General features: G+C 39.4%; 26 non-coding genes and 43 pseudogenes across 26 annotated transcripts; all 69 read left to right on the top strand.

Moving 5' to 3' along the window:
* The first annotated feature begins 94 nt into the window (after positions 1-94).
* On the top strand, positions 95-213 carry LOC143454261 (5S ribosomal RNA). Its single transcript, XR_013115894.1, has one exon. It is a non-coding gene; the product is annotated as a 5S ribosomal RNA (ribosomal RNA).
* Positions 214-323: 110 nt separating this feature from the next.
* Positions 324-442, top strand: LOC143454307 (5S ribosomal RNA). The gene has a single exon (XR_013115937.1). It is a non-coding gene; the product is annotated as a 5S ribosomal RNA (ribosomal RNA).
* Positions 443-552: 110 nt separating this feature from the next.
* On the top strand, positions 553-671 carry LOC143455201 (5S ribosomal RNA). The gene has a single exon (XR_013116789.1). It is a non-coding gene; the product is annotated as a 5S ribosomal RNA (ribosomal RNA).
* A 329-nt stretch (positions 672-1000) lies between these two features.
* LOC143455551 (5S ribosomal RNA) lies at positions 1001-1119 on the top strand (annotated as a pseudogene).
* Positions 1120-1228: 109 nt separating this feature from the next.
* LOC143454700 (5S ribosomal RNA) lies at positions 1229-1347 on the top strand. Its single transcript, XR_013116310.1, has one exon. It is a non-coding gene; the product is annotated as a 5S ribosomal RNA (ribosomal RNA).
* A 109-nt stretch (positions 1348-1456) lies between these two features.
* LOC143457441 (5S ribosomal RNA) lies at positions 1457-1565 on the top strand (annotated as a pseudogene).
* A 110-nt stretch (positions 1566-1675) lies between these two features.
* On the top strand, positions 1676-1794 carry LOC143455860 (5S ribosomal RNA; annotated as a pseudogene).
* Positions 1795-1904: 110 nt separating this feature from the next.
* LOC143455200 (5S ribosomal RNA) lies at positions 1905-2023 on the top strand. The gene has a single exon (XR_013116788.1). It is a non-coding gene; the product is annotated as a 5S ribosomal RNA (ribosomal RNA).
* A 329-nt stretch (positions 2024-2352) lies between these two features.
* LOC143456976 (5S ribosomal RNA) lies at positions 2353-2471 on the top strand (annotated as a pseudogene).
* Positions 2472-2580: 109 nt separating this feature from the next.
* LOC143454507 (5S ribosomal RNA) lies at positions 2581-2699 on the top strand. The gene has a single exon (XR_013116126.1). It is a non-coding gene; the product is annotated as a 5S ribosomal RNA (ribosomal RNA).
* A 109-nt stretch (positions 2700-2808) lies between these two features.
* On the top strand, positions 2809-2917 carry LOC143457440 (5S ribosomal RNA; annotated as a pseudogene).
* A 110-nt stretch (positions 2918-3027) lies between these two features.
* On the top strand, positions 3028-3146 carry LOC143455072 (5S ribosomal RNA). Its single transcript, XR_013116668.1, has one exon. It is a non-coding gene; the product is annotated as a 5S ribosomal RNA (ribosomal RNA).
* A 110-nt stretch (positions 3147-3256) lies between these two features.
* On the top strand, positions 3257-3375 carry LOC143455314 (5S ribosomal RNA). The gene has a single exon (XR_013116897.1). It is a non-coding gene; the product is annotated as a 5S ribosomal RNA (ribosomal RNA).
* A 110-nt stretch (positions 3376-3485) lies between these two features.
* LOC143454980 (5S ribosomal RNA) lies at positions 3486-3604 on the top strand. Its single transcript, XR_013116580.1, has one exon. It is a non-coding gene; the product is annotated as a 5S ribosomal RNA (ribosomal RNA).
* Positions 3605-3933: 329 nt separating this feature from the next.
* LOC143456635 (5S ribosomal RNA) lies at positions 3934-4052 on the top strand (annotated as a pseudogene).
* Positions 4053-4162: 110 nt separating this feature from the next.
* LOC143455332 (5S ribosomal RNA) lies at positions 4163-4281 on the top strand. Its single transcript, XR_013116914.1, has one exon. It is a non-coding gene; the product is annotated as a 5S ribosomal RNA (ribosomal RNA).
* A 109-nt stretch (positions 4282-4390) lies between these two features.
* On the top strand, positions 4391-4499 carry LOC143457427 (5S ribosomal RNA; annotated as a pseudogene).
* Positions 4500-4609: 110 nt separating this feature from the next.
* LOC143454398 (5S ribosomal RNA) lies at positions 4610-4728 on the top strand. The gene has a single exon (XR_013116023.1). It is a non-coding gene; the product is annotated as a 5S ribosomal RNA (ribosomal RNA).
* Positions 4729-4838: 110 nt separating this feature from the next.
* Positions 4839-4957, top strand: LOC143457212 (5S ribosomal RNA; annotated as a pseudogene).
* A 329-nt stretch (positions 4958-5286) lies between these two features.
* LOC143456295 (5S ribosomal RNA) lies at positions 5287-5405 on the top strand (annotated as a pseudogene).
* Positions 5406-5515: 110 nt separating this feature from the next.
* Positions 5516-5634, top strand: LOC143454382 (5S ribosomal RNA). The gene has a single exon (XR_013116008.1). It is a non-coding gene; the product is annotated as a 5S ribosomal RNA (ribosomal RNA).
* A 110-nt stretch (positions 5635-5744) lies between these two features.
* Positions 5745-5853, top strand: LOC143457224 (5S ribosomal RNA; annotated as a pseudogene).
* A 329-nt stretch (positions 5854-6182) lies between these two features.
* LOC143456840 (5S ribosomal RNA) lies at positions 6183-6301 on the top strand (annotated as a pseudogene).
* Positions 6302-6411: 110 nt separating this feature from the next.
* Positions 6412-6529, top strand: LOC143457228 (5S ribosomal RNA; annotated as a pseudogene).
* A 110-nt stretch (positions 6530-6639) lies between these two features.
* Positions 6640-6758, top strand: LOC143456559 (5S ribosomal RNA; annotated as a pseudogene).
* Positions 6759-6868: 110 nt separating this feature from the next.
* Positions 6869-6987, top strand: LOC143455318 (5S ribosomal RNA). Its single transcript, XR_013116901.1, has one exon. It is a non-coding gene; the product is annotated as a 5S ribosomal RNA (ribosomal RNA).
* A 110-nt stretch (positions 6988-7097) lies between these two features.
* Positions 7098-7216, top strand: LOC143454586 (5S ribosomal RNA). Its single transcript, XR_013116201.1, has one exon. It is a non-coding gene; the product is annotated as a 5S ribosomal RNA (ribosomal RNA).
* A 111-nt stretch (positions 7217-7327) lies between these two features.
* LOC143457298 (5S ribosomal RNA) lies at positions 7328-7436 on the top strand (annotated as a pseudogene).
* Positions 7437-7546: 110 nt separating this feature from the next.
* LOC143453630 (5S ribosomal RNA) lies at positions 7547-7665 on the top strand. Its single transcript, XR_013115291.1, has one exon. It is a non-coding gene; the product is annotated as a 5S ribosomal RNA (ribosomal RNA).
* Positions 7666-7775: 110 nt separating this feature from the next.
* On the top strand, positions 7776-7894 carry LOC143453618 (5S ribosomal RNA). The gene has a single exon (XR_013115279.1). It is a non-coding gene; the product is annotated as a 5S ribosomal RNA (ribosomal RNA).
* A 329-nt stretch (positions 7895-8223) lies between these two features.
* On the top strand, positions 8224-8342 carry LOC143456006 (5S ribosomal RNA; annotated as a pseudogene).
* Positions 8343-8452: 110 nt separating this feature from the next.
* LOC143457255 (5S ribosomal RNA) lies at positions 8453-8561 on the top strand (annotated as a pseudogene).
* Positions 8562-8671: 110 nt separating this feature from the next.
* On the top strand, positions 8672-8790 carry LOC143456304 (5S ribosomal RNA; annotated as a pseudogene).
* Positions 8791-8899: 109 nt separating this feature from the next.
* On the top strand, positions 8900-9008 carry LOC143457294 (5S ribosomal RNA; annotated as a pseudogene).
* Positions 9009-9118: 110 nt separating this feature from the next.
* LOC143454892 (5S ribosomal RNA) lies at positions 9119-9237 on the top strand. Its single transcript, XR_013116496.1, has one exon. It is a non-coding gene; the product is annotated as a 5S ribosomal RNA (ribosomal RNA).
* A 110-nt stretch (positions 9238-9347) lies between these two features.
* On the top strand, positions 9348-9456 carry LOC143456808 (5S ribosomal RNA; annotated as a pseudogene).
* A 110-nt stretch (positions 9457-9566) lies between these two features.
* LOC143456922 (5S ribosomal RNA) lies at positions 9567-9685 on the top strand (annotated as a pseudogene).
* Positions 9686-9794: 109 nt separating this feature from the next.
* Positions 9795-9903, top strand: LOC143457375 (5S ribosomal RNA; annotated as a pseudogene).
* A 110-nt stretch (positions 9904-10013) lies between these two features.
* On the top strand, positions 10014-10132 carry LOC143454381 (5S ribosomal RNA). The gene has a single exon (XR_013116007.1). It is a non-coding gene; the product is annotated as a 5S ribosomal RNA (ribosomal RNA).
* A 110-nt stretch (positions 10133-10242) lies between these two features.
* LOC143454249 (5S ribosomal RNA) lies at positions 10243-10361 on the top strand. Its single transcript, XR_013115883.1, has one exon. It is a non-coding gene; the product is annotated as a 5S ribosomal RNA (ribosomal RNA).
* Positions 10362-10471: 110 nt separating this feature from the next.
* LOC143454237 (5S ribosomal RNA) lies at positions 10472-10590 on the top strand. The gene has a single exon (XR_013115872.1). It is a non-coding gene; the product is annotated as a 5S ribosomal RNA (ribosomal RNA).
* Positions 10591-10700: 110 nt separating this feature from the next.
* On the top strand, positions 10701-10809 carry LOC143457141 (5S ribosomal RNA; annotated as a pseudogene).
* A 110-nt stretch (positions 10810-10919) lies between these two features.
* Positions 10920-11028, top strand: LOC143457318 (5S ribosomal RNA; annotated as a pseudogene).
* Positions 11029-11357: 329 nt separating this feature from the next.
* LOC143455738 (5S ribosomal RNA) lies at positions 11358-11476 on the top strand (annotated as a pseudogene).
* A 110-nt stretch (positions 11477-11586) lies between these two features.
* Positions 11587-11695, top strand: LOC143457388 (5S ribosomal RNA; annotated as a pseudogene).
* Positions 11696-11805: 110 nt separating this feature from the next.
* LOC143455477 (5S ribosomal RNA) lies at positions 11806-11924 on the top strand (annotated as a pseudogene).
* A 110-nt stretch (positions 11925-12034) lies between these two features.
* Positions 12035-12143, top strand: LOC143456254 (5S ribosomal RNA; annotated as a pseudogene).
* Positions 12144-12253: 110 nt separating this feature from the next.
* Positions 12254-12372, top strand: LOC143456097 (5S ribosomal RNA; annotated as a pseudogene).
* Positions 12373-12482: 110 nt separating this feature from the next.
* Positions 12483-12591, top strand: LOC143457328 (5S ribosomal RNA; annotated as a pseudogene).
* A 110-nt stretch (positions 12592-12701) lies between these two features.
* On the top strand, positions 12702-12820 carry LOC143455294 (5S ribosomal RNA). The gene has a single exon (XR_013116878.1). It is a non-coding gene; the product is annotated as a 5S ribosomal RNA (ribosomal RNA).
* Positions 12821-12929: 109 nt separating this feature from the next.
* LOC143456780 (5S ribosomal RNA) lies at positions 12930-13048 on the top strand (annotated as a pseudogene).
* A 109-nt stretch (positions 13049-13157) lies between these two features.
* LOC143457335 (5S ribosomal RNA) lies at positions 13158-13266 on the top strand (annotated as a pseudogene).
* Positions 13267-13376: 110 nt separating this feature from the next.
* Positions 13377-13495, top strand: LOC143456166 (5S ribosomal RNA; annotated as a pseudogene).
* Positions 13496-13605: 110 nt separating this feature from the next.
* On the top strand, positions 13606-13724 carry LOC143453659 (5S ribosomal RNA). Its single transcript, XR_013115318.1, has one exon. It is a non-coding gene; the product is annotated as a 5S ribosomal RNA (ribosomal RNA).
* Positions 13725-13834: 110 nt separating this feature from the next.
* On the top strand, positions 13835-13953 carry LOC143455626 (5S ribosomal RNA; annotated as a pseudogene).
* A 110-nt stretch (positions 13954-14063) lies between these two features.
* LOC143456263 (5S ribosomal RNA) lies at positions 14064-14172 on the top strand (annotated as a pseudogene).
* A 110-nt stretch (positions 14173-14282) lies between these two features.
* On the top strand, positions 14283-14401 carry LOC143455827 (5S ribosomal RNA; annotated as a pseudogene).
* A 110-nt stretch (positions 14402-14511) lies between these two features.
* On the top strand, positions 14512-14630 carry LOC143455372 (5S ribosomal RNA; annotated as a pseudogene).
* Positions 14631-14958: 328 nt separating this feature from the next.
* On the top strand, positions 14959-15077 carry LOC143456696 (5S ribosomal RNA; annotated as a pseudogene).
* Positions 15078-15187: 110 nt separating this feature from the next.
* LOC143457027 (5S ribosomal RNA) lies at positions 15188-15296 on the top strand (annotated as a pseudogene).
* Positions 15297-15624: 328 nt separating this feature from the next.
* LOC143454989 (5S ribosomal RNA) lies at positions 15625-15743 on the top strand. The gene has a single exon (XR_013116589.1). It is a non-coding gene; the product is annotated as a 5S ribosomal RNA (ribosomal RNA).
* A 110-nt stretch (positions 15744-15853) lies between these two features.
* On the top strand, positions 15854-15972 carry LOC143454384 (5S ribosomal RNA). The gene has a single exon (XR_013116010.1). It is a non-coding gene; the product is annotated as a 5S ribosomal RNA (ribosomal RNA).
* A 110-nt stretch (positions 15973-16082) lies between these two features.
* Positions 16083-16201, top strand: LOC143455333 (5S ribosomal RNA). Its single transcript, XR_013116915.1, has one exon. It is a non-coding gene; the product is annotated as a 5S ribosomal RNA (ribosomal RNA).
* Positions 16202-16311: 110 nt separating this feature from the next.
* Positions 16312-16430, top strand: LOC143457137 (5S ribosomal RNA; annotated as a pseudogene).
* A 110-nt stretch (positions 16431-16540) lies between these two features.
* LOC143456262 (5S ribosomal RNA) lies at positions 16541-16649 on the top strand (annotated as a pseudogene).
* Positions 16650-16759: 110 nt separating this feature from the next.
* On the top strand, positions 16760-16878 carry LOC143455226 (5S ribosomal RNA). The gene has a single exon (XR_013116813.1). It is a non-coding gene; the product is annotated as a 5S ribosomal RNA (ribosomal RNA).
* A 111-nt stretch (positions 16879-16989) lies between these two features.
* Positions 16990-17108, top strand: LOC143455371 (5S ribosomal RNA; annotated as a pseudogene).
* A 328-nt stretch (positions 17109-17436) lies between these two features.
* LOC143456202 (5S ribosomal RNA) lies at positions 17437-17555 on the top strand (annotated as a pseudogene).
* Positions 17556-17665: 110 nt separating this feature from the next.
* LOC143457026 (5S ribosomal RNA) lies at positions 17666-17774 on the top strand (annotated as a pseudogene).
* Positions 17775-17905: the final 131 nt, after the last annotated feature.

The following is a 17905-nucleotide window of genomic DNA, read 5'->3' as shown; positions in this document are numbered from 1 at the left end:
TACTTCAATTAAATTTATAGCAACTATTTGCGTTTTTGAATTTCCTATGCAATCGAATTAGAATTGAAATTGCCATTTTCTGTCATTTGAAATTGCCTACGACCATACCAGGTTGAGTAGACCCGATCTCGTTCGATCTCGGAAGTTAAGCAACCTCGGGCCCGGTTAGTACTTGGATGGGTGACCGCCTGGGAATACCGGGTGTTGTAAGCATTTTAGTCATGCTGTATATGTCAATTAAAATTATAGCAACTTTTTGCGTTTTTCAATTTCCTATGCAATCGAATTAGAATTGAACTTGCCATTTTCTGTCATTTGAAATTGCCTACGACCATACCAGGTTGAGTAGACCCGATCTCGTTCGATCTCGGAAGTTAAGCAACCTCGGGCCCGGTTAGTACTTGGATGGGTGACCGCCTGTGAATACCGGGTATTGTAAGCATTTTAGTCATGCTGTATACTTCAATTAAATTTATAGCAACTATTTGCGTTTTTGAATTTCCTATGCAATCGAATTAGAATTGAAATTGCCATTTTCTGTCATTTGAAATTGCCTACGACCATACCAGGTTGAGTAGACCCCATCTCGTTCGATCTCGGAAATTAAGCAACCTTGGGCCCGGTTAGTACTTGGATGGGTGACCGCCTGGGAATACCGGTTGTTGTAAGCCTTTTAGTCATGCTGTATATTTCAATTAAATTTATAGCAACTGTTTGGGTTTTAGAATTTCCTATGCAATCGAATTAGAATTGAAAAAGCCATTTTTTTTCATTTGAAATCACCTACGACCACACCAGGTTGAGTAGATACGATCTCGGAAGTTAAGCAACCTCGGTACCGGTTAGTACTTGGATGGGTGACCGCCTGAGAATACCGGGTGCTGTAAGCATTTTAGTCATGCTGTATTTTTCAATTAAATTTTTAGCAACTATTTGCTTTTTTGAATTTCCTATGCAATCCAATTAGAATTAAAAAAGCCATTTTCTTTCATTTGAAAACGCCTACGACCATAACAGGTTGAGCAGACCTGATCTCGTTCGATCTCGGAAGTTAAGCAACCTTGGGCCCGGTTAGTACTTGGATGGGTGACCGCCTGGGAATACCGGGTGTTATAAGCAATTTAGTCATGCTGTATATTTCAATTAATTAATAGCAACTGTTTGTGGTTTTGAATTTCCTATGCAATCGAATTAGAAGTAAAAAAGCCATTTTCTTTCATTTGAAAACGCCTACGACCATACCAGGTTGAGTAGACCCGATCTCGTTCGATCTCGGAAGTTAAGCAACCTCGGGCCCGGTTAGTACTTGGATGGGTGACCGCCAGAGAATACCAAGTGTTGTAAGCAATTTAGTCATGCTGTATATTTCAATTAAATTTATAGCAACTTTTTGTGATTTTGAATTTCCTATGCAAACGAATTATAATTAAAAAAGCCATTTTTTTCATTTGAAATCGCCTACGACCATACCAGAATGAGTAGACCCGATCTCAGAAATTAAGCAACCTCGGGCCCGGTTAGTACTTGGATGGGTGACCGCCTGGCAATACCGGGTGTTGTAAGCATTTTAGTCATGCTGTATATTTCTATCAAAATTATATCAACTATTTGCTTTTTTGAATTTCCTATGCAATCCAATTAGAATTGAAATTGCCATTTTCTTATTTTTGAAATTGCCTACGACCATACCAGGTTGAGCAGACCTGATCTCGTTCGATCTTGGAAGTTAAACAACCTCGGGCCCGGTTAGTACTTGGATGGGTGACCGCCTGTGAATACCGGGTATTGTAAGCATTTTAGTCATGCTGTATACTTCAATTAAATTTATAGCAACTATTTGCGTTTTTGAATTTCCTATGCAATCGAATTAGAATTGAAATTGCCATTTTCTGTCATTTGAAATTGCCTACGACCATACCAGGTTGAGTAGACCCCATCTCGTTCGATCTCGGAAATTAAGCAACCTTGGGCCCGGTTAGTACTTGGATGGGTGACCGCCTGGGAATACCGGTTGTTGTAAGCCTTTTAGTCATGCTGTATATTTCAATTAAATTTATAGCAACTGTTTGGGTTTTAGAATTTCCTATGCAATCGAATTAGAATTGAAAAAGCCATTTTTTTTCATTTGAAATCACCTACGACCACACCAGGTTGAGTAGATACGATCTCGGAAGTTAAGCAACCTCGGTACCGGTTAGTACTTGGATGGGTGACCGCCTGAGAATACCGGGTGCTGTAAGCATTTTAGTCATGCTGTATTTTTCAATTAAATTTTTAGCAACTATTTGCTTTTTTGAATTTCCTATGCAATCCAATTAGAATTAAAAAAGCCATTTTCTTTCATTTGAAAACGCCTACGACCATAACAAAATGAGCAGACCTGATCTCGTTCGATCTCGGAAGTTAAGCAACCTTGGGCCCGGTTAGTACTTGGATGGGTGACCGCCTGGGAATACCGGGTGTTATAAGCAATTTAGTCATGCTGTATATTTCAATTAATTAATAGCAACTGTTTGTGGTTTTGAATTTCCTATGCAATCGAATTAGAAGTAAAAAAGCCATTTTCTTTCATTTGAAAACGCCTACGACCATACCAGGTTGAGTAGACCCGATCTCGTTCGATCTCGGAAGTTAAGCAACCTCGGGCCCGGTTAGTACTTGGATGGGTGACCGCCAGGGAATACCAAGTGTTGTAAGCAATTTAGTCATGCTGTATATTTCAATTAAATTTATAGCAACTTTTTGTGATTTTGAATTTCCTATGCAAACGAATTATAATTAAAAAAGCCATTTTTTTCATTTGAAATCGCCTACGACCATACCAGAATGAGTAGACCCGATCTCAGAAATTAAGCAACCTCGGGCCCGGTTAGTACTTGGATGGGTGACCGCCTGGCAATACCGGGTGTTGTAAGCATTTTAGTCATGCTGTATATTTCTATCAAAATTATATCAACTATTTGCTTTTTTGAATTTCCTATGCAATCCAATTAGAATTAAAATTGCCATTTTCTTACTTTTGAAATTGCCTACGACCATACCAGGTTGAGCAGACCTGATCTCGTTCGATCTTGGAAGTTAAACAACCTCGGGCCCGGTTAGTACTTGGATGGGTGACCGCATGGGAATACCGGGTGTTGTAAGCATTTTAGTCATGCTGTATATTTCAATTAAATTTATAGCAACTCTTTGCTTTTTTGTATTTCTTATGCAATCGAATTATAATTAAAAAAGCCATTTTCTTTCTTTTGAAATTGCCTACGACCATACCAGGTTGAGTAGACCCGATGTCGTTCGATCTCGGAAGTTAAGCAACCTCGGGCCCGGTTAGTACTTGGATGGGTGACCGCCTGTGAATACCGGGTGTTGTAAGCATTTTAGTCATGCTGTATACTTCAATTAAATTTATAGCAACTATTTGCGTTTTTGAATTTCCTATGCAATCGAATTAGAATTGAAATTGCCATTTTCTGTCATTTGAAATCGCCTACGACCATACCAGGTTGAGTAGACCCGATCTCGTTCGATCTCGGAAATTAAGCAAACTTGTGCCCGGTTAGTACTTGGATGGGTGACCGCCTGGGAATACCGGGTGTTGTAAGCATTTTAGTCATGCTGTATATTTCAATTAAATTAATAGCAACTGTTTGTGGTTTTGAATTTCCTATGCAATCGAATTAGAATTAAAAAAGCCATTTTCTTTCATTTGAAATCACCTACGACCATACCAGGTTGAGTAGACCCGATCTCGGAGGTTAAGCAACCTCGGGCCCGGTTAGTAGTTGGATGGGTGATAGCCTGGTAATACCGGGTGTTGTAAGCATTTTAGTCATGCTGTATCTTTCAATCAAATTTATAGCAACTATTTGCGTTTTTGAATTTTCTATGCAATCTAATTAGAATTGAAAAGGCCATTTTCTTTCATTTGAAATCACCTACGACCATACCAGGTTGAGTAGACCCGATCTCGTTCGATCTCGGAAGTTAAGCAACCTCGGGCCCTGTTAGTACTTGGATTGGTGACCGCCTGGGAATACCGGGTGTTATAAGCATTTTAGTCATGCTGTATATTTCAATTACTTTTTTATCAACTGTTTGCGTTTTTGAATTTCCTATGCAATCCAATTAGAATTGAAAAAGCCATTTTCTTTCTTTTGAAATCGCCTACGACCATACCAGGTTGAGCAGACCTGATCTCGTTCGATCTCGGAAGTCAAACAACCTCGGGCCCGGTTAGTACTTGGATGGTTGACCGCCTGGGAATACCGGGTGTTGTAAGCATTTTAGTCATGCTGTATATTTCGATCAAATGTCTAGCAACTGTTTGCGTTTTTTAATTTCCTATGCAATCGAATTCTAATTGAAAATGCCATTTTCGTTTTTTGAAATCGCCTACGACCATACCAGGTTGAGTAGACCCGATCTCGGAAGTTAAGCAACTTCGGGCCCGGTTGGTACTTGGATGGTTGACCGCCTGGGAATACAGGGTGCTGTAAGCATTTTAGTCATGCTGTATATTTCAATTAAATTTTTAGCAATTATTTGTATTTTTGAATTTCCTATGCAATCGAATTATAATTGAAATTGCCATTTTCTTTCTTTTGAAATTGCCTACGACCATACCAGGTTGAGTAGACCCGATCTCGTTCGATCTCGGAAGTTAAGCAACCTTGGGCCTGGTTAGTATTTGGATGGATGACCGCTTGGGAATACCGGGTGTTGTAAGCATTTTAGTCATGTTGTAGACTTCAATTAAATTTATAGCAACTATTTGCGTTTTTGAATTTCCTATGCAATCCAATAAGAATTGAAATTGCCATTTTCTTTCTTTTGAAATCGCCTATGACCATACCAGGTTGAGCAAACCAGATCTCGTTCGATCTCGGAAGTTACGCAACCTCGGGCCCTGTTAATACTTGGATGGGTGACCGTCTGGAAATATCGGGTGTTATAAGCAATTTAGTCATGTTGTATATTTCAATTAAATTAATAGCAACTGTTTGTGGTTTTGAATTTCCTATGCAATCGAATTAGAATTAAAAAAGCCATTTTCTTTCATTTGAAAACGCTTACGACCATACCAGGTTGAGTAGACCCGTTCTCGGAGGTTAAGCAACCTCGGGCCCAATTAGTAGATGGATGGGTGATTGCCTGGTAATACCGGGTGTTGTAAGCATTTTAGTGATGCTGTATCTTTCAATTAAATTTATAGCAACTATTTGCCTTTTTGAATTTTCTATGCAATCTAATTAGAATTGAAAAGGCCATTTTCTTTCATTTGAAATCACCTACGACCATACCAGGTTGAGTAGACCCGATCTCGTTCGATCTCGGAAGTTAAGCAACCTCGGGCCCGGTTAGTACTTGGATTGGTGACCGCCTGGGAATACTGGGTGTTATAAGCATTTTAGTCATGCTGTATATTTCAATTAATTTTTTATCAACTATTTGCTTTTTTGAATTTCCTATGCAATCGAATTAGAATTGAAAAAGCCATTTTCTTTCTTTTGAAATCGCCTACGACCATACCAGGTTGAGCAGACCTGATCTCGTTCGATCTCGGAAGTCAAGCAACCTCGGGCCCGGTTAGTACTTGGATGGGTGACCGCCTGGGAATACCGGGTGTTGTAAGCATTTTAGTCATGCTTTATATTTCGATCAAATGTCTAGCAACTGTTTGCGTTTTTTAATTTCCTATGCAATCGAATTCTAATTGAAAATAAAATTTTCTTTTTTTTGAAATCGCCTACGACCATACCAGGTTGAGTAGACCCGATCTCGGAAGTTAAGCAACCTCGGGCCCGGTTAGTACTTGGATGGTTGACCGCCTGGGAATACAGGGTGCTGTAAGCAATTTAGTCATGCTGTATATTTCAATTAAATTAATAGCAACTGTTTGTGATTTTGAATTTCCTATGCAATCGAATTATAATTAAACAAGCCATTTTCTTTCATTTGAAAACGCCTACGACCATACCAGGTTGAGTAGACCCGATCTCGGAATCTAAGCAACCTCGTGCCCGGTTAGTACTTGGATGGGTGATTGCCTGGTAATACCGGTTGTTGTAAGCATTTTAGTCATGTTGTATCTTTCAATCAAATATAAAGCAACTATTTGCTTTTTTGAATTTCCTATGCAAACGAATTAGAATTGGAAAGACCATTTTCTTCCATTTGATATCGCCTACGACCATACCAGGTTGAGTAGACCCGATCTCGTTCGATCTCGGAAGTTAAGCAAACTCGGGCCCTGTTAGTATTTGGATGGGTGACAGCCTGGGAATATCGGGTGTTGTAAGCATTTTAGTCATGCTGTATATTTCAATTCTTTTTATAGGAACTCTTTGCGTTTTTGTATTTCTTATGCAATCGAATTATAATTAAAAAAGCCATTTTCTTTCTTTTGAAATTGCCACGACCATACCAGTTTGAGTAGAACCGATCTCGTTCGATCTCGGAAGTTAAGCAACCTCGTGCCCGGTTAGTACTTGGATGGGTGACCGCCTGGTAATACCAGGTGTTGTAAGCATTTTAGTCATGCTGTATACTTCAATTAAATTTTTAGCAACTATTTGCGTTTTTGAATTTCCTATGCAATCGAACTAGAATTGAAATTGCCATTTTCTGTCATTTGAAATTGCCTACGACCATACCAGGTTGAGTAGACCCAATCTCTTTCCATCTCGGAAGTTAAGCAACCTCGGGCCCGGTTAGTACTTGGATGGGTGACCGCCAGGGAAAACCGGGTGTTGTAAGCATTTTAGTCATGCTGTATACTTCAATTAAATTTATAACATCTGTTTGCCTTTTTGAATTTCCTATGCAATCGAATTAGAATTGAAAAGGCCATTTTCTTTCTTTTGAAATCACCTACGACCATACCAGGTTGAGTAGACCCGATCTCGTTCGATCTCGGAAGTTAAGCAACCTCGGGCCCGGTTAGTACTTGGATGGGTGACCGCCTGGGAATACCGGGTGCTATAAGCATTTTAGTCATGCTGTATATTTCAATTAAATTTTTATCAACTATTTGCTTTTTTGAATTTCCTAGGCAATCAAATTAGAATTGAAATTGCCTCTTTCTTTCTTTTGAAATCGCCTACGATCATACCAGGTTGAGCAGACCTGATCTCGTTCGATCTCGGAAGTCAAGCAACCTCGGGCCCGGTTAGTACTTGGATGGGTGACCGCCTGGGAAAACCGGGTGCTGTAGGCATTTTAGTCATGCTGTATATTTCAATTAAATTTATAGCAAATGTTTGCTTTTTGTTAAGTTCCTATGCAATCGAATTATAATTAAAAAAGCCATTTTCTTTCATTTGAAAACGCCTACGACCATACCAGGTTGAGTAGACCCGATCTCGGAAGTTAAGCAACCTCGGGCCCGGTTAGTACTTGGATGGGTGATTGCCTGTTAATACCGGGTGTTGTAAGCATTTTAGTCATGCTGTATCTTTCAATCAAATTTATAACAATTATTTGCTTTTTTGAATGTCCTATGCAATCTAATTAGAATTGAAAAAGCCATTTTCTTTCATTTGAAATCGCCTACGACAATACCAGGTTGAGTAGACCCGATCTCGTTCGATCTCGGAAGTTAAGCAACCTCGGGCCCGGTTAGTACTTGGATGGGTGACCGCCTGGGAATACCGGGTGTTGTAAGCATTTTAGTCATGCTGTATATTTCAATTATTTTTATAGCAACTGTTTGCGTTTGTGTATTTCTTATGCAATCGAATTATAATTAAAAAAGCCATTTTCTTTGTTTTGAAATTGCCTACGACCATACCAGGTTGAGTAGACCCGATCTCGTTCGATCTCGGAAGTTAAGCAACCTCGGGCCCGGTTAGTACTTGGATGGGTGACCGCCTGGGAATACCGGGTGTTGTAAGTATTTTAGTCATGCTGTATATTTCAATTAAATGTCTAGCAACTGTTTGGATTTTTGAATTTCCTATGCAATCGAATTAGAATTTAAAATGCCATTTTCTTTCATTTGAAATCACCTACGACCACACCAGGTTGAGTAGATACGATCTCGGAATTTAAGCAACCTCAGGCCCGGTTAGTACTTGGATGGGTGACCGCCTGGGAAAACCGTGTGCTGTTAGCATTTTAGTCATGCTGTATTTTTCAATTAAATTTATAGCAACTAATAGCTTTTTTGAATTTCCTATGCAATCCAATTAGAATTGAAATTGCCATTTTCTTTCTTTTGAATATGCCTACGACCATACCAGGTTGAGCAGACCTGATCTCGTTCGATCTCGGAAGTTAAGCAACCTCGGGCCCTGTTAGTACTTGGATGGGTGACCGCCTGGGAATACCGGGTGTTTTAAGCAATTTAGTCATTCTGTATATTTCCATTAAATTAATAGCAACTGTTTGTGGTTTTGAATTTCCTATGCAATCGAATTAGAATTAAAAAAGCCATTTTCTTTCATTTGAAAACGCCTATGACCATACCAGGTTGAGTAGACCCGATCTCGGAAGTTAAGCAACCTCGGGCCCGGTTAGTAGTTGGATGGGTGATTGCGTGGTAATACCGGGTGTTGTAAGCATTTTAGTCATGCTGTATCTTTCTATCAAATTTATAGCAACTATTTGCTTTTTTGAATTTTCTATGCAATCTAATTAGAATTGAAAAGGCCATTTTCTTTCATTTGAAATCACCTACGACCATACCAGGTTGGGTAGACCCGATCTCGTTCAATCTCGGAAGTTAAGCAACCTCGGGCCCGGTTAGTACTTGGATGGGTGACCGCCTGGGAAAACCGAGTGCTGTAAGCATTTTAGTCATGCTGTATATTTCAATTAAATTTATAGCAACTGTTTGCGTTTTTTAATTTCCTATGCACTCGAATTATAATTAAAAAACTATTTTCTTTCATTTGAAAACGCCTACGACCATACCAGGTTGAGTAGACCCGATCTCGGAAGTTAAGCAACCTCGGGCCCGGTTAGTATTTGGATGGGTGATTGCATGGTAATACCGGGTGTTGTAATCAATTTAGTCATGCTGTATATTTCAATCAAATTTATAGCAACTATTTGCGTTTTTGAATTTCCTATGCAATCTATTTAGAATTGAAAAGGCCATTTTTTTTCATTTGAAATCGCCTACGACCATAACAGGTTGAATAGACCCGATCTCGTTCGATCTCGGAATTTAAGCAACCTCGGGCCCGGTTAGTACTTGGATGGGTAACCGCCAGGGAATATCGGGTGTTGTAAGCATTTTAGTCATGCTGTATATTTCAATTAAATTTATAGCAACTCTTTGCGTTTTTATATTTCTTATGCAATCGAATTATAATTAAAAAAGCCATTTTCTTTCTTTTGAAATTGCCTACGACCATACCAGGTTGAGTAGACCCGATCTCAGAAGTTAAGCAACCTCGGGCCCGGTTAGTACTTGGATGGGTGACCGCCTGGGAATACCGGGTGTTGTAAGCATTTTAGTCATGCTGTATCTTTCAATCAAATATATAGCAACTATTTGCTTTTTTGAATGTCCTATGCAATCTATTTAGAATTGAAAAAGCCATTTCCTTTCATTTGAAATTGCCTACGACCATAACAGGTTGAGTAGACCTGATCTCGTTCGATCTCGGAAGTCAAGCAACCTCGGGCCCGGTTAGTACTTGGATGGTTGACCGCCAGGGACTACCGGGTGTTGTAAGCAATTTAGTCATGCTGTATATTTCAATTAAATATATAGCAACTTTTTGTGGTTTTGAATTTCCTATGCAAACGAATTATAATTAAAAAAGCCATTTTTTTCATTTGAAATCGCCTACGACCACACCAGGTTGAGTAGACCCGATCTCAGAAAATAAGCAACCTCGGGCCCGGTTAGTACTTGGATGGGTGACCGCCTGGCAATACCGGGTGTTGTAAGCATTTTAGTCATGCTGTATAATTCTATGTAATTTATAGCAACTATTTGCTTTTTTGAATTTCCTATGCAATCGAATCAGAATTGAAAAGGCCATTTTCTTTCATTTGAATTCGCCTACGACAATATCAGGTTGAGTAGACCCGATCTCGTTCGATCTCGGAAGTTAAGCAACCTCGGGCCCGGTTAGTACTTGGATGGGTGACCGCCTGGGAATACCGGGTGTTGTAAGCATTTTAGTCATGCTGTATATTTCATATATTTTTATAGCAACTCTTCGCGTTTTTGTATTTCTTATGCAATCGAATTATAATTAAAAAATCCATTTTCTTTCTTTTGAAATTGCCTACGACCATACCAGGTTGAGTAGACCCGATCTCGTTCGATCTCGGAAGTTAAGCAACCTCGGGCCCGGTTAGTACTTGGATGGGTGACCGCCTGGGAATACCGGGTGTTGTAAGCAATTTAGTCATGTTGTATATTTCAATTAAATTTATAGCAACTCTTTGCGTTTTTGTATTTCTTATGCAATCGAATTATAATTAAAAAAGCCATTTTATTTCTTTTGGAATTGCCTACGACCATACCAGGTTGAGTAGACCCGATCTCGTTCGATCTCGGAAGTTAAGCAACCTCGGGCCCGGTTAGTACTTGGATGGGTGACCGCCTGGGAATACCGGGTGTTGTAAGCATTTTAGTCATTCTGTATCTTTCAATCAAATTTATAGCAACTATTTGCCTTTTTGAATGTCCTATGCAATCTAATTAGAATTGAAAAAGCCATTTTCTTTCATTTGAAATCGCCTACGACCATAACAGGTTGAGTAGACCCGATCTCGGAAGTTAAGCAACCTCGGGCCCGGTTAGTACTTGGATGGGTGACCGCCTGGGAATACCGGGTGTTATAAGCAATTTAGTCATGCTGTATATTTCAATTAAATTACTAGCAACTGTTTGTGGTTTTGAATTTCCTATGCAATCGAATTAGAATTGAAAAAGCCATTTTCTTTCATTTGAAATCAACTACGACCACACCAGGTTGAGTAGATACGATCTCGGAATTTAAGCAACCTCGGGCCCGGTTAGTACTTGGATGGGTGACCGCCTGGGAATACCGGGTGTTGTAAGCATTGTAGTTATGCTGTATTATTCAATTAAATGTCTAGCAACTGTTTGGGTTTTTGAATTTCCTATGCAATCGAATTAGAATTGAAAAAGCCTTTTTCTTTCATTTGAAATCAACTACGACCACACCAGGTTGAGTAGATACGATCTCGGAATTTAAGCAACCTCGGGCCCGGTTAGTACTTGGATGGGTGACCGCCTAGGAAAAGAGGGTGCTGTAAGCATTTTAGTCATGCTGTATTTTTCAATTAAATTTTTAGCAACTATTTGCTTTTTTGAATTTCCTATGCAATCCAATTAGAATTGAAATTGCCATTTTCTTTCTTTTGAAATTGCCTACGACCATACCAGGTTGAGCAGACCTGATCTCGTTCGATCTCGGAAGTTAAGCAACCTCGGGCCCTGTTAGTACTTGGATGGGTGACCGCCTGGGAATACCGGGTGTTATAAGCAATTTAGTCATGCTGTATATTTCAATTAAATTAATAGCAACTGTTTGTGGTTTTGAATTTCCTATGCAATCTAATTAGAATTAAAAAAGCCATTTTCTTTCATTTGAAAACGCCTACGACCATACCAGGTTGAGTAGACCCGATCAGGGAAGTTAAGCAAACTTGGGCCCGGTTAGTACTTGGATGGCTGACCGCCTGGGAATACCGGGTGTTGTAAGCATTTTAGTCATTCCGTATCTTTCAATCAAATTTATAGCAACGATTTGCTTTTTTGAATGTCCTATGCAATCTGTTTAGAATTGAAAAAGCCATTTTCTTTCATTTGAAATCGCTTACGACCATACCAGGTTAAGCAGACCTGATCTCGTTCGATCTCGGAAGTCAAGCAACCTCGGGCCCGGTTAGTACTTGGATGGTTGACCGCCAGGGAATACCGGGTGTTGTAAGCAATTTAGTCATGCTGTATATTTCAATTAAATATATAGCAACTTTTTGTGATTTTGAATTTCCTATGCAAACGAATTATAATTAAAAAAGCCATTTTCTTTCATTTGAAATCACTTACGACCATACCAGGTTGAGTATACCCGATCTCGGAAGTTAAGCCACCTCGGGCCCGGTTAGTACTTGGATGGGTGACCGCCTGGGAATACCGGGTGTTGTAAGCATTTTAGTCATGCTGTATATTTCAATTATTTTTAAATCAACTCTTTGCGTTTTTGTATTTCTTATGCAATCGAATTATAATTAAAAAGGCCATTTTCTTTCTTTTGAAATTGCCTACGACCATACCAGGTTGGGTAGACCCGATCTCGTTCAATCTCGGAAGTTAAGCAACCTCGGGCCCGGTTAGTACTTGGATGGGTGACCGCCTGGGAATACAGGGTGTTATAAGCATTTTAGTCATGCTGTATATTTCAATCAAATTTTTATCAAATATTTGCTTTTTTGAATGTCCTATGCAATCTAATTAGAATTGAAAAGGCCATTTTCTTTCATTTGAAATCGCCTACGACCATACCAGGTTGAGTAGACCCGATCTCGGAAGTTAAGCAACCTCGGGCCCGGTTAGTACTTGGATGGGTGATTGCCTGGTAATACCGGGTGCTGTAAGCAATTTAGTCATGCTGTATATTTCAATCAAATTTTTATCAACTATTTGCGTTTTTGAATTTCCTATGCAATCTAATTAGAATTGAAAAAGCCATTTTCTTTCTTTTGAAATTGCCTACGACCATACCAGGTTGAGTAGACCCGATCTCGTTCGATCACGGAAGTTAAGCAACCTCGGGCCCGGTTAGTACTTGGATGGCTGACCGCCTGGGAATACCGGGTGTTGTAAGCATTTTAGTCATTCTGTATCTTTCAATCAAATTTATAGCAACTATTTGCTTTTTTGAATGTCCTATGCAATCTATTTAGAATTGAAAAAGCCATTTTTTTCATTTGAAATCGCCTACGACCATAACAGGTTAAGCAGACCTGATCTCGTTCGATCTCGGAAGTCAAGCAACCTCGGGCCCGGTTAGTACTTGGATGGTTGACCGCCAGGGAATACCGGGTGTTGTAAGCAATTTAGTCATGCTGTATATTTCAATTAAATATATAGCAACTTTTTGTGATTTTGAATTTCCTATGCAAACGAATTATAATTAAAAAAGCCATTTTTTTCATTTGAAATCACTTACGACCATACCAGGTTGAGTAGACCCGATCTCAGAAATTAGGCAACCTCGGGCCCGGTTAGTACTTGGATGGGTGACCGCCTGGCAATACCGGGTGTTGTAAGCATTTTAGTCATGCTGTATAATTCTATGTAATTTATAGCAACTATTTGCTTTTTTGAATTTCCTATGCAATCGAATCAGAATTGAAAAGGCCATTTTCTTTCATTTGAAATCGCCTACGACAATATCAGGTTGAGTAGACCCGATCTCGTTCGATCTCGGAAGTTAAGCAACCTCGGGCCCGGTTAGTACTTGGATGGGTGACAGCCTTGGAATACCGGGTGTTGTAAGCATTTTAGTCATGCTGTATATTTCAATTATTTTTATAGCAACTCTTCGCGTTTTTGTATTTCTTATGCAATCGAATTATAATTAAAAAAGCCATTTTCTTTCTTTTGAAATTGCCTACGACCATACCAGGTTGAGTAGACCTGATCTCGTTCGATCTCGGAAGTTAAGCAACCTCGGGCCCGGTTAGTACTTGGATGGGTGACCGCCTGGGAATACCGGGTGTTGTAAGCAATTTAATCATGTTGTATATTTCAATTAAATTTATAGCAACTCTTAGCGTTTTTGTATTTCTTATGCAATCGAATTATAATTAAAAAAGCCATTTTATTTCTTTTGAAATTGCCTACGACCATACCAGGTTGAGTAGACCCGATCTCGTTCGATCTCGGAAGTTAAGCAACCTCGGGACCGGTTAGTACTTGGATGGGTTACCGCCTGGGAAAACCGGGTGCTGTAAGCATTTTAGTCATGCTGTATATTTCAATTAAATTTATAGCAACTGTTTGCGTTTTTTAATTTCCTATGCAATCGAATTATAATTAAAAAAGCCATTTTCTTTCATTTGAAAACGCCTACGACCATACCAGGTTGAGTAGACCCGATCTCGGAAGTTAAGCAACCTCGGGCCCGGTTAGTACTTGGATGGGTGACCGCCTGGGAATACCGGGTGTTGTAAGCATTTTAGTCATGCTGTATATTTCAATTATTTTTAAATCAACTCTTTGCGTTTTTGTATTTCTTATGCAATCGAATTATAATTAAAAAAGCCATTTTCTTTGTTTTGAAATTGCCTACGACCATACCAGGTTGAGTAGACCCGATCTCGTTCGTTCTCGGAAGTTAAGCAAACTCTGGCCCGGTTAGTACTTGGATGGGTGACCGCCTGGGAATACCGGGTGTTGTAAGCATTTTAGTCATGCTGTATACTTCAAATAAATTTATAGCAATTATTTGTGATTTTGAATTTCCTATGCAATCGAATTAGAATTGAAATTGCCATTTTCTGTCATTTGAAAATGCCTACGACCATACCAGGTTGAGTAGACCCGATCTCGTTCGATCTCGGAAGTTAAGCAACCTCGCTCCCGGTTAGTACTTGGATGGGTGACCGCCTGGGAATACCGGGTGTTGTAAGCATTGTAGTCATGCTGTATATTTCAATTAAATGTCTAGCAACTGTTTGGGTTTTAGAATTTCCTATGCAATCGAATTAGAATTGAAAAAGCCATTTTTTTCATTTGAAATCAACTACGACCACACCAGGTTGAGTAGATACGATCTCGGAATTTAAGCAACCTCGGGCCCGGTTAGTACTTGGATGGGTGACCGCCTGGGAAAAGCGGGTGCTGTAAGCATTTTAGTCATGCTGTATTTTTCATTTAAATTTTTAGCAACTAATTGCTTTTTTGAATTTCCTATGCAATCCAATTAGAATTGAAATTGCCATTTTCTTTCATTTGAAATCACCTACGACCATACCAGGTTGGGTAGACCCGATCTCGTTCAATCTCGGAAGTTAAGCAACCTCGGGCCCGGTTAGTACTTGGATGGGTGACCGCCTGGGAATACAGGATGTTATAAGCATTTTAGTCATGCTGTATATTTCAATCAAATTTTTATCAACTATTTGCTTTTTTGAATGTCCTATGCAATCTAATTAGAATTGAAAATGCCATTTTCTTTCATTTGAAATCGCCTACGACCATACCAGGTTGAGTAGACCCGATCTCGGAAGTCAAGCAACCTCGGGCCCGGTTAGTACTTGGATGGTTGACCGCCAGGGAATACCGGGTGTTGTAAGCAATTTAGTCATGCTGTATATTTTAATTAAATATATAGCAACTTTTTGTGATTTTGAATTTCCTATGCAAACGAATTATAATTAAAAAAGCCATTTTTTTCATTTGAAATCACCTACGACCATACCAGGTTAAGTAGACCCGATCTCAGAAAATAAGCAACCTCGGGCCCGGTTAGTACTTGGATGGGTGACCGCCTGGCAATACCGGGTGTTGTAAGCATTTTAGTCATGCTATATAATTCTATGTAATTTATAGCAACTATTTGCTTTTTTGAATTTCCTATGCAATCGAATCAGAATTGAAAAGGCCATTTTCTTTCATTTGAAATCGCCTACGACAATATCAGGTTGAGTAGACCCGATCTCGTTCGATCTCGGAAGTTAAGCAACCTCGGGCCCGGTTAGTACTTGGATGGGTGACCGCCTTGGAATACCGGGTGTTGTAAGCATTTTAGTCATGCTGTATATTTCAATTATTTTTATAGCAACTCTTCGCGTTTTTGTATTTCTTATGCAATCGAATTATAATTAAAAAAGCCATTTTCTTTCTTTTGAAATTGCCTACGACCATACCAGGTTGAGTAGACCCGATCTCGTTCGATCTCGGAAGTTAAGCAACCTCGGGCGCGGTTAGTACTTGGATGGGTGACCGCCTGGGAATACCGGGTGTTGTAAGCAATTTAGTCATGTTGTATATTTCAATTAAATTTATAGCAACTATTTGCGTTTTTGTATTTCTTATGCAATCGAATTATAATTAAAAAAGCCATTTTATTTCTTTTGAAATTGCCTACGACCATACCAGGTTGAGTAGACCCGATCTCGTTCGATCTCGGAAGTTAAGCAACCTCGGGCCCGGTTAGTACTTGGATGAGTGACCGCCTGGGAATACCGGGTTTTGTAAGCATTTTAGTCATTCTGTAATTTTCAATCAAATTTATAGCAACTATTTGCCTTTTTGAATGTCCTATGCAATCGAATTAGAATTGAAAAAGCCATTTTCTTTCATTTGAAATCGCCTACGACCATAACAGATTGAGCAGACCTGATCTTGTTCGACCTCGGAAGTCAAGCAACCTCGGGCCCGGTTAGTACTTGGATGGGTTACCGCCTGGGAAAACCGGGTGCTGTAAGCAATTTAGTCATGCTGTATATTTCAATTAAATTTATAGCAACTGTTTGCGTTTTTTAATTTCCTATGCAATCGAATTATAATTAAAAAAGCCATTTTCTTTCATTTGAAAACGCCTACGACCATACCAGGTTGAGTAGACCCGATCTCGGAAGTTAAGCAACCTCGGGCCCGGTTAGTACTTGGATGGGTGACCGCCTGGGAATACCGGGTGTTGTAAGCATTTTAGTCATGCTGTATATTTCAATTATTTTTAAATCAACTCTTTGCGTTTTTGTATTTCTTATGCAATCGAATTATAATTAAAAAAGCCATTTTCTTTGTTTTGAAATTGCCTACGACCATACAAGGTTGAGTAGACCCGATCTCGTTCGTTCTCGGAAGTTAAGCAAACTCTGGCCCGGTTAGTACTTGGATGGGTGACCGCCTGGGAATACCGGGTGTTGTAAGCATTTTAGTCATGCTGTATACTTCAAATAAAATTTATAGCAATTATTTGTGATTTTGAATTTCCTATGCAATCGAATTAGAATTGAAATTGCCATTTTCTGTCATTTGAAAATGCCTACGACCATACCAGGTTGAGTAGACCCGATCTCGTTCGATCTCGGAAGTTAAGCAACCTCGCTCCCGGTTAGTACTTGGATGGGTGACCGCCTGGGAATACCGGGTGTTGTAAGCATTGTAGTCATGCTGTATATTTCAATTAAATGTCTAGCAACTGTTTGGGTTTTTGAATTTCCTATGCAATCGAATTAGAATTGAAAAAGCCATTTTTTTCATTTGAAATCAACTACGACCACACCAGGTTGAGTAGATACGATCTCGGAATTTAAGCAACCTCGGGCCCGGTTAGTACTTGGATGGGTGACCGCCTGGGAAAAGCGGGTGCTGTAAGCATTTTAGTCATGCTGTATTTTTCATTTAAATTTTTAGCAACTAATTGCTTTTTTGAATTTCCTATGCAATCCAATTAGAATTGAAATTGCCATTTTCTTTCATTTGAAATCACTTACGACCATACCAGGTTGGGTAGACCCGATCTCGTTCAATCTCGGAAGTTAAGCAACCTCGGGCCCGGTTAGTACTTGGATGGGTGACCGCCTGGGAATACAGGATGTTATAAGCATTTTAGTCATGCTGTATATTTCAATCAAATTTTTATTAACTATTTGCTTTTTTGAATGTCCTATGCAATCTAATTAGAATTGAAAAGGCCATTTTCTTTCATTTGAAATCGCCTACGACCATACCAGGTTGAGTAGACCCGATCTCGGAAGTCAAGCAACCTCGGGCCCGGTTAGTACTTGGATGGTTGACCGCCAGGGAATACCGGGTGTTGTAAGCAATTTAGTCATGCTGTATATTTCAATTAAATATATAGCAACTTTTTGTGATTTTGAATTTCCTATGCAAACGAATTATAATTAAAAAAGCCATTTTTTTCATTTGAAATCACCTACGACCATACCAGGTTAA

Source organism: Clavelina lepadiformis, chromosome 4 (assembly GCF_947623445.1).
Source record: "Clavelina lepadiformis chromosome 4, kaClaLepa1.1, whole genome shotgun sequence".
Lineage (NCBI taxonomy): Eukaryota > Metazoa > Chordata > Ascidiacea > Aplousobranchia > Clavelinidae > Clavelina > Clavelina lepadiformis.
The sequence above is the reverse complement of the archived record's forward strand: the minus strand, read 5'-3'. Positions and strand labels throughout refer to the sequence as shown.